This window comes from Papaver somniferum, chromosome 11 (genome assembly GCF_003573695.1).
Source record: "Papaver somniferum cultivar HN1 chromosome 11, ASM357369v1, whole genome shotgun sequence".
NCBI lineage: Eukaryota > Viridiplantae > Streptophyta > Magnoliopsida > Ranunculales > Papaveraceae > Papaver > Papaver somniferum.
The window spans coordinates 111,345,854-111,356,725 of record NC_039368.1 but is presented as its reverse complement, the minus strand read 5'-3'; positions in this window follow the sequence as shown (position 1 = coordinate 111,356,725).

Below are 10,872 nucleotides of genomic sequence, written 5' to 3'. Positions count from 1 at the left end.
TTTCTTGTATTTAATTTCATAATCAAAGCCAAGAAGCTTCATGAGCCACTTTTGTTGTAAAACAGTAGAAATCTTCTACTCCAAGAATTAATGTATACTCTGATGATCAGTTTTGATAACAAATTTCTGGCTTTGTAAGTATTGTCTCCATCTAGTGACAGCTTGCACAATTGCCAAAAGTTCCTTCTCATAAGTAGATAAGGCAGCAGCTCTTGTTCCCAAAGGCTTGCAGTAAAAGGAAATTGCTCTATTTTCCTGCATTATCACAACTCCAATCCCTGAGTCACAAGCATCAGTTTCTAATGTAAATTGTTTATTGAAATCAGGTAATGCTAATACAGGAGTAGTGGTCATAGTAATCTTAAGTGCATTGAATGCATAAGTGAAAAAGCGTGGGTCTAACAACACCACCCAATATTTCGCTTAGCAATCTGTATGGACTAACTCCGAAACACTTTCTAGAGAATCAACTAAACATTCAGACTCAATCTAGGTAAAAGTATCTCAAGGAGATAATATCTCTCTCTTGTTTTGATTTACTCGAGCTAACAGAAATCAACGATTCTTTAATCAAACACAAGGAATAACTTGGATGGTACCAAAGACCAACATCCAAGGATCAATCAATGACAATCAACAACCAAAGGTTGGATTATTATAATTGATGATCTAAACGCACAACCTGTATTATTTCAATTATAAAGATAAAACAATATAATGCAGAAATAGAAATAACACAGACACCAGAAATTTTTTTAACGAGGAAACCACAAATACAAAAAAACCTCGTGACCTAGTCCAGATTGAACGCACACTGTATTAAGCCGCTACAGATACTAGCCTACTCCAAGCTAACTTCGGACTAGACTGTAGTTGAACCCCAATCATTCTCCATTGATCCAAGTTACAGTTGTACTCCCTACGCCTATGATCCCAGCAGGATACTGCGCACTTGATTCCCTTAGCTGATCTCACCCACAACTAAGAGTTGCTACGACCCAAAGTCGAAGACTTAACAATAAACAAATCTGTTTCACATAGACAAGTCTATCAAAGGATCAATATGTCTCCCACAGATAAACCCTAAAAGGTTTTTTCCGTCTTTTGATAATAATCAAGATGAACATGAACCAATTGATAATCCGGTCTTATATTCCCGAAGAACAGTCTAGAGTTATCAATCACCTCAGAGCAATCTTAATCGTATGGTAGCGAAACAAGATGTTGCGGAATCACAAACAATGAGACGAAGATGTTTGTGATTACTTTTTATATCTTTCATATTGGAGATATCAATCTCAAGCCAATCAATCTGATTGTACTCGTACGATATAAGATGTAAGATCAGATCACACAACTACGATAAAAGTAGTATCGGTCTGGCTTCTCAATCCCAATGAAGTCTTTAAGTCGTTAACCTGGTTTTAGAAGAAGAAAACCAAAGGTTAAAGGAGAACCGACTATCGTATGAAAACTAGTATCACACGTGAGGTGTGGGGATTAGTTTTGCACAGATACTAGAGTTCCCCTTATATAGTCTTTCAAATCAGGGTTTGCAATTAAGTTACCTTGGTATTAAAGCAATCAATATCCACCGTTTGATGAAAACTTGATTTAGATTCAAGCTAATATTTCTCAACCGTTAGATCGAAAACTTAGCTTGTTACACACACTTGACAATGCACGCTTCTAGGTTTGTTAACCGTACCCAAACGTATGCACTTGTTGGTTCAACAATAGTTAACCAAAAGGTTATCCATATGAGCATTTCATATCAACCATGTTCTTCTTCACCATAACTAGTTCAAATGACTTCAAATGAACTAGTTAGAGAGTTGTTCAATTGCAAAGAAATCTCATGTACTACACAAGACACAATTGAAGCAAAGATTTGATTCAATTGAATAGGTTAATGAACTTTTATAGCCACGGTTTGCAAACTGCATTCCTTAGTCTTTTTAAGTTTAAGTTCAGATATATAACCTTCTCAAGTTCATAGACTAGGTTCGCAGACTTAAGTTACCGGGCAGAGTTTACAAACTCCAGCAGAAATTCTCGGGTATGATAACTTTGCCGGTTCGCGGACTGGGTTGGCGGACTGAGTTTGCGGACTTAGCTTCACGCAAGTACTTTGTCAACTCCAGCATAAATTCTCGGGTTTTAGAACTTCGGAAGTTCGCGGGATTGGCTCACGCCATTCTTCCGGTTCTCTTTATCTACAAAGTTCGCAAACTTTGGTTCAAGGAATAAGACTTATAAATAAATGTGTTTCCACAACAATGCTTGCGTCCACCATTGGTTATGTAATCTAAACTCTCATTTCAATCATTGAAACATTTTTAGAGGACGTTATATAGTTGTTACACCATTTCTCGTCAAAGCAATTTTCAAGATGATTGAAACATATCATGACTTTCGTCACATGGTAAAGATAAACTTGGTTAAAGCGAAAAGCTTACCAACTCATATTTCGAGATATAGATAGGCGAGGTATACTCGGCTCGAAATACTAAATGTGTATAATCAAAGTTTATATATAGCATACGACTTCTTGTCTCAAAGAGTAAGAGATAGAGTAGATAGACTTTTGAGTGATAGATAAGTTCAAGTCTTCACATACCTTGTTGTCGAGAAGTTCCAGCAGTTCCTTGAGTAGTTCTTCTACTTGTATGATGAATCGCCATGAAGTCCTTGATCTCAACTACACTTTCTATCCTAGTCCGAGACTTAGCTATAATAGACTAGAAATCAAGACTTATATTTTTGATCACTAACTTTGACAAACATGCTTGAGATAGCAACGCATGCGATTTCGACCGAGCAATGCTCTAAAAATATCCCTCTTTGTCAATTTTAGTGACAAAACTATCAATACATGTGGAATACAAAAAAGATAAAGAAACTTTAGTAGATCCTATTCCACATGTCTAATCTTCAACATTCCTCGAAATCTTCGTCACATCCAAGTACTCCAATGATCCCAAAGGTTGTAAGTTTAGCATCACCGTTGTTGAAGATCCATAGCTATAACAATGAGAAAACATAGTTCTCGATCATTGTTATACAGTGTCATAGTATTATTACACAGCGTCAAAGTTCAATTGTATCATAACTTCAACAATAATACTATGGTGATATGTATCACTCCCCCTTAGTCAATACTCCATCTCACATGGAAACCACTCCCCCTTACACAATGATCTGAAAACCATATGTATTTTTAGTGTGAACTACATATTAATTCTCCTCCTTTTTGTCAATAAAATTGGCAAAGGTACAAGAACGGGATCATAATGAAATTTCCGAGAGAGACATTTCATGACAAAAGGAAAAAAAATACATACCAACTAATTTAGATGCAATCATAAAGCCTAAGCTAAATGCATTCATCGAGGAGTTTAAAGATACGAGATAACCCCTCTAAAATTCCACAGCCGCACACCCCTCAAGATATGACCATTAAGCACAAGTTCAAAAGAACTCTCCCCCATTTGATATCATTCCCGAAAGAACAACAAGAGCGACCTTAATTTCGAAAGAAAAGAAGGATTTTATTGGACACTAAAAACCATGAGAATGATTTTCTATATCCAAAAACTCAATCAAATTAATCACAAGTAAACCCATGATTAATTTAATCGGAATATGCAATCAAATTAAACACAAAAAGTGATCGATTCAATTGATTATGCTCAACATAAGAGAACTTATGGAGACACGAAAATACTCAACTAGATTAATTACAAGAAAACCCATAATTAATCTAATTGGAATACACAACCAAACTAATCACAAAAGTAATCAATTTAATAGTCATTTGTTTTGCTCAGCATAAGAAAACTTACGGAGCAATAACTAAATAACCAAACAAGATGATTAATTTAGTTCAATATGCTCGACATAATATATCTCACGAAACAACAACTAAGATAAAAAAATCAACTTGGTTGTATAGTGCTCAACATAAGATATATTACGGAGCCTCACGGTAATACATAAGATATGGATCAGGGATGATCAATACTGCGGAATATACAAGGATTCATTCTATTTTCCATCACTATTTGCATAATGATATTTAATATACATAATCCTTGAAAACAAAAGATTTTAACCTATCTTCTATCAAATATTTGACAATATAGGCTTCACTTTTGTATTTCTCAAAATTCCATTCATTATTTTACCAATACGTGAATACCGATCACGAACGACTTTACTTTTGACAAAGTATAGGACAAACATAGTTCACGGTCGTAAACCCCAATATCCCATAAAAAATTGCAATATAACAAATCATTAAGATTAATACTGCAAAACATCATCCTCCAAAAAGTTTTTTAGAATTTAAACCAATAAACCTTAAAAAAAGAACAAGAAGATGAAAAATAACAGCTATGTGTAGTCACAATCATTGCTATTCAAAGCACTAGTTATTCTTCCAACTAAATCAAAAGGAAGACATACTAGGCAACATAAATGACACAAGCTAAAGGAAAACAGACTGCAGTGCTATTCCGAACACGAACTAAGATCATATGGACGGTTTAGAATCCTCATGAGATAACGGGTCTTTGAGCTTGTGAACAACAACATTCATTGCAGCATTAGAGAGGTGATTCTCTTTGCGAAGATCATTGATGTAAGACTTTATGAGACCAAGGTCAGAAGTAACCTTTTCCAACTCAGTTTTCAATGCATCAAGATTTTTCAGCGTAACAATGAGCTGTTGTTTTGATTCCCCAAAATATTTAAGAAAGTCATGAACCACTTCAGCATAAATCATATCATCCTTATCAGCATCCTCATAGGCATAGGCATAGTAACAAAAAGAGTTAGGATGATCTTCATATACAAGAGTTCTTTTTTTTCCCTTCTTTGGACTCAACGTCAAAACCTTTGTGAAGGAATCCTTTTAAAAAATCACCATAGCAAGATGAAGAAGAAGACATTCTTGACAACCCAGAAACCAACCTAGAGTATGCGTACGTGACTTTCGTAACTCAATAGGTTGATATTTAAGGGTCTCTTAGGGAAGGGATTCTAGGGTTTTCTTAAACAGTTGACTCGTGCCAGAACATGGGTATCTGTTCGAGTACAACATGAACCCCAAAAATAATAAAGCCCAAAAGGGACTTTTGCAACAAAAGTCTCGAAAAATTCCATAACTCAGGAAAGCAATTTTGAGCGTAGTTGTACCAAGAAACAAGACTCAAACGAGGACTTCCTAAAGAAAAAAGAGAAGCAAATTTAGACACAACAATACTTTAAGCACAGCAAATATGCAATCAATAGTTTAGCTATGGACGATAAGAAGATAGCTCAACTCAACAGACGCAGATGCGAAAAGTATACCTGATTATTAACACATCTTACTCAACAGGTTTTTTATGAGTAAGATCTTCAAACCTTGTGATTAATTAGCACAAGTATGAGCCACGAGCTCATCAAGAGATTTGTGTTTATGGTCAAGTCTCTTTTTCCTCCTGAATCTAGAGAGGGATCCCTTTTGATGTGAGAAATTTTAATAAAACTTACTGTCATCAAAATACGAGACATAGTTTGAGTTCTTACCAGAAGAATTTTGACACGAGGAGAAAGACAGCCTGTTGACAATTTCTTTATACCCTTCAATTATCTTCTTCGGATTATCTCTCATTTCATCAATTTTTCTTCTTTCTCATGGGATTTCGTTCACAATAGGGGCAACGATGCTTCCAGAGAACATTACTCGATCTTCCTTTAGACGATGTTTATTAAGATGTCTGTTCTGCTCTTCAGTGTTCGAGGAACTCATTGAACTGACTTTCTTGGTAACATACACAGGGTAGGTATGAAAACCAATAGGTTTAGACATACGAATGTTAGTTACACCTTTGAGAATTAAGTCTAAGGTGTGTTGAAGTTGAACAAAGGAGTTTTTATTCAACTTAGAGTTTCCCTTTCGTTTAACAGAACTCTTTGTCTCACAGACAAGACACACTTTCTGATCATCAGAATGATTAGATAGTATGGTCTTAACTTCATCGTTAGAATATTTCTTTTCTTCAATAGATGTGCAACATCCTTGATTGATGGAGACTTTGGGCACATCTATTTTTACTTCTAAGCATAAAACATCTTTAGTTGTGTCAGAAGTACTTGGCATGTCATATTTCTTTGGACATCCTTGAATAGAGAGCTTACTCAAGCGATTTTCAATTTCCAGAGCATCTCTTTCGAGGCTAGCCTCAAGAGTCGTGCACGAAGATTGATCTTCAGCATTACCTTTGAGTTTGCAATCTCTTATAACGCCAAGAAGAACATTGACATGGTGTTTCAATCAATTAAATCTATCAGCTTGGATTCTAGTAAGATTTAGAATCAATTCACTCTCTTCAGATAAATCCCATTCATTGCCAGAGACGCTCTCTTTGAAGGGTAATCGGGATCACACATGTCGATGTTAGTCTGTCTCGTCAGAACACAAGGTTCGTCTATATTCGAGATTGAAGAAACTTTCTCTTTAATAGAATTTGACGACATAGAACTTTTATTTCTGGAGACGCGTTTATCAGAGATAGTACTCTTGTCCATAAAGTCATATCGCTACAAACACAGACTTTTAAGGTCTTGAACGTGTTTGCCTGCTCTGATACCAATTGAAAAAGCGGGGGTCTAACAACACCACCCAATATTTCTCTTAGAAATCTGTATGTACTAACTCCGAAACACTTTCTAGAGAATCAACTGGACAGTCAGACTCAATCTAGGTAAAATTATCTCAAGAAGTTAATATCTCTCTCTTGTTTTTATTTACTCGAGCTAATAGAAATCAGCGAGTCTTTAATCAAACACAAGGAATAACTTGGATGGTACCAAAGACCAATATCCAAGGATCAATCAATGACAATCAACAACCAAAGATTGGATTATTCTAATTGATGATCGAAACGCACAACCTGTATTATTTCAATTATAAAGATAAAAGAATATAATGCGGAAATAGAAATAACACAGATACCAGAAATTTTGTTAACGGGGAAACCGCAAATGCAGAAAAACCCCCGCACCTAGTCCAGATTGAACACACACTGTATTAAGCCGCTACAGACACTAGCCTACTCCAAGCTAACTTCGGACTGGGCTTCAGTTGAATCCCAATCAGTCTCCCACTGATCCAAGGTACAGTTGTACTCCCTACGCCTATGATCCCAGCAGGATACTGCGCACTTGATTCCCTTAGATGATCTCACCCACAACTAAGAGTTGTTACGACCCAAAGTCGAAGACTTAACAATAAACAAATCTGTCTCTCACAGACAAGTCTATCAAAGGATCAATCTGTCTCCCACAGATAAACCCTCAAAGGTTTTGTTCCGTATTTTGATAATAATCGAGGTGAACAGGAACCAATTGATAATCCAGTCTTATATTCCCGAATAACAGCCTAGAGTTATCAATCACCTCACAACAATCTTAATCTTATGGTAGAGAAACAAGATGTTGCGGAATCATAAACAATGAGACGAAGATGTTTGTGATTACTTTTTATATCTTGCCTATCGGAGATATCAATCCCAAGCCAATCAATCTGATTGTACTCGTACGATAAAAGATGCAAGATCAGATCACACAACTACGATAAAAGTAGTATCGGTCTGGCTTCACAATCCTAATGAAGTCTTTAAGTCGTTAACCTGGTTTTAGAAGAAGAAAACCAAAGGTTAAAGGAGAACCGACTCTAATATGCAAACTAGTATCATACGTGAGGTGTGGGGATTAGTTTTGCATGGATGCTAGAGTTCCCCTTATATAGTCTTTCAAATCACGGTTTGCAATTAAGTTACCTTGGTAACAAAGCAATCAATATCCACCGTTAGATGAAAACCTGATTTAGATTCAAGCTAATGTTTCTCAACCGGTAGATCGAAAACTTAGCTTGTTACACACACTTGACAATGCATGCTTCTAGGTTTGTTAACCATACCCAAACGTATGCACTTGTTGGTTCAACAATAGTTAACCAAAAGGTTATCCATATGAGCATTTCATATCAACCACGTTCTTCTTCACCATAACTAGTTCAAATGACTTCAAATGAACTAGTTAGAGAGTTGTTCAATTTCAAGGAAATCTCATGTACTACACAAGACACAATTGAAGCAAAGATGATTTGATTCACTTGAATCGGTTCATGAACTTTTATAGCCACGGTTTGCAAACTGTATTCCTTAGTCTTTTTAAGTTTAAGTTCAGAAATCATCTTCAGATATATAACCTTCTCAAGTTCACAGACTAGGTTCGCGGACTTAAGTTACCGGGCAGAGTTCACAAACTCCATCAGAAATTCTCAGGTATGAGAACTTGCCGGTTCGCGGATTGAGTTCGCGGATTTAGCTTCACGAAAGTAGTTTGTCAACTCCGACAGAAATTTCTCGGGTTCGAGAACTTCGGCAGTTCGCGGACTGAGTTCGCGGACTTGGCTCACGCCATTCTTCCGGTTCTCTTGATCAACAAAGTTCGCAAACTTTGGTTCAAGGAATAGGACTTATACATAAATGTGTTTCCACAACAATGCTTATGTCCACCATTGGTTATGTAATCTAAACTCTTATTTCAATCACTGAAACATTCTTAGAGGACGTTATATAGTTGTTACACCATTTCTCGTCAAAGCAATTTTCAAGATGATTGAAACATATCATGACTTTCATCACATGGTAAAGATAAACTTGGTTGAAGCGAAAATCTTACCAACTCATATTTCGAGATATAGGTAGGGGAGGTATACTCGGCTCGAAATACCAAATGTGTATAATCAAAGTCTATATATATAGCATACGACTTCTTGTCTCAAAGAGTAGGAGATAGAGTAGATAGACTTTTGAGTGATAGATAAGTTCAAGTCTTCACATACCTTTTTGTCGAGAAGTTCCACCGGTTCCTTGAGTAGTTCTTCTACTTGTATGATGAATCGCCATGAAGTCCTTGAGCTCAACTACACTTTCTATCCTAGTCCGAGACTTAGCTATAATAGACTAGAAATCAATACTTATAGTTTTGATCACTAATATTGACAAACATGCTTGAGATAGAAACGCATGCGAGTTTGACCGAGCAATGCTCTAACAATTAGTAGAAGCAGGAGACCAAGTGAAAGCCTCCTTCTTCAATAGTTCAGTTAATGGTCTATTGATAAGACCATAATTCTTCACAAATTTTCGGTAATATCATGTGAGACCCAAAAATCCTCTCAGTCCTTTAATTGTTATAGGAATAGGCCAGTCCACCATAGCTGAAATTTTTGCAGGGTCTTCCATGACTTCGTTGCCAGTAATAAAATGACCCAGATACTCTATCTCATTTTTTCCAAAAGAACATTTAGAGAAATTGGCAGATAAATGATTTGATCTGAGTATGTCTAAAGTTGTTTGTAAGTGAAGTAAGTGAGCTTCTAGGGTAGGGTTATAGATCAAAATGTCATCAAAAAATACAAGGATAAACTTCCTAAGATGCTCTTGAAAGATAGAATTTGTCAGAGCTTGAAAAGTGGCAGGAACATTGGTAAGGACAAATGGCATCACCTGAAATTCAAAGTGTCCATGATGGGTTTTGAAAGTCGTTTTATGAATGTCACTAGGGTGCACCCTGATTTGGTGGTAAACATATTTGAGATCAATTTTTGTGAAGAACTTGGAACCATGTAGTTCATCTAGAAGCTCATCAATGATAGGTATAGGAAATTTGTCCTTGATGGTGAGGCTATTTAATTTTCTGTAGTCCACACAAAATCTCCAAGAATTGTCCTTCTTCTTGACAAGTAAAATTGGAGAAGCAAAGGGGTTGTGGCTTGGTTGGATGATGCCAGCTTGCAGCATTTATTGAACTAAATTTTCAACAACAGTCATCTGTAAATAGGGACACTTGTATGGTCTAAGATTGACAGGTTCTGAGTTTGGTTTTAGTGGAATTTTATGGTCCAAGACTCTTGTAGGAGGAAGCTGCTTTGGTTCAGAAAAAATATCAGGGTATTGATTGAGTAATGAGGAGATTTGAGGTGGTGTGGTTGAGTGGTTGGTTGTAGTGAAAATTGAAAATAGCTGACCCACTAATCCATGAGTATGCTTCTGAAAAAATTTCCTCACTGTTGAGCCACTCATCATGCTAAGGGAAGTTTTCTGTTGAACACCAGTGAGAGTGATTTTTTTTACCCTTGAGTTTAAATGTGATACATAATTTAGATAAGTTGAAAAGGACATCACCCAAGTTTCTTAACCAGTCAGCACCCAAAACAATGTCACAGCCACCCAGAGGAAGTAATCTCAAATCACCACCAAAAATTGTGTCCTTGCATTGACCACTGAAGTTGAGAGCAAATGCCAGAGCTGATAGTTTTATCCCCATTGGCCACAGTAACTAGTAAGATAGCAGTTTGTTCAATTGAGCATTTGATTTCTTTGGCTGGAGCACTGTCAATGAAACTATTTGTACTTCCAGTGTCTATGAGAATGGAGATGGCCTTCTTGTTAATAAACCCTGGAATTCTAATTGTATCAGCAGATATAGTTCCAGTTAAGGCATGCAAAGAAATCTCCATATCACTCTCCACATCTGGGGAGTCTTCAGTATCCAGTAACAATTCTTCCTCTGGCTCAGAACACTTTGCAGCTTCTTCACCAATCAAAACACACAGATATTGCTTCTTGCATATGGTTCAGAATACTCTGCAGCTTCTTCAGTATCCAGTAACAGATATTGCTTCTGGCTCAGAACACTCTGCAGTTTGTTAGAGATTTTAACGCTTCCAGGACGTCACGCTGCTCGTTGTTCCTTGACTATGTAGAGAGACCGTGTATAGAACCTCTAAATGATTGGGCGGTTCCTAGACAT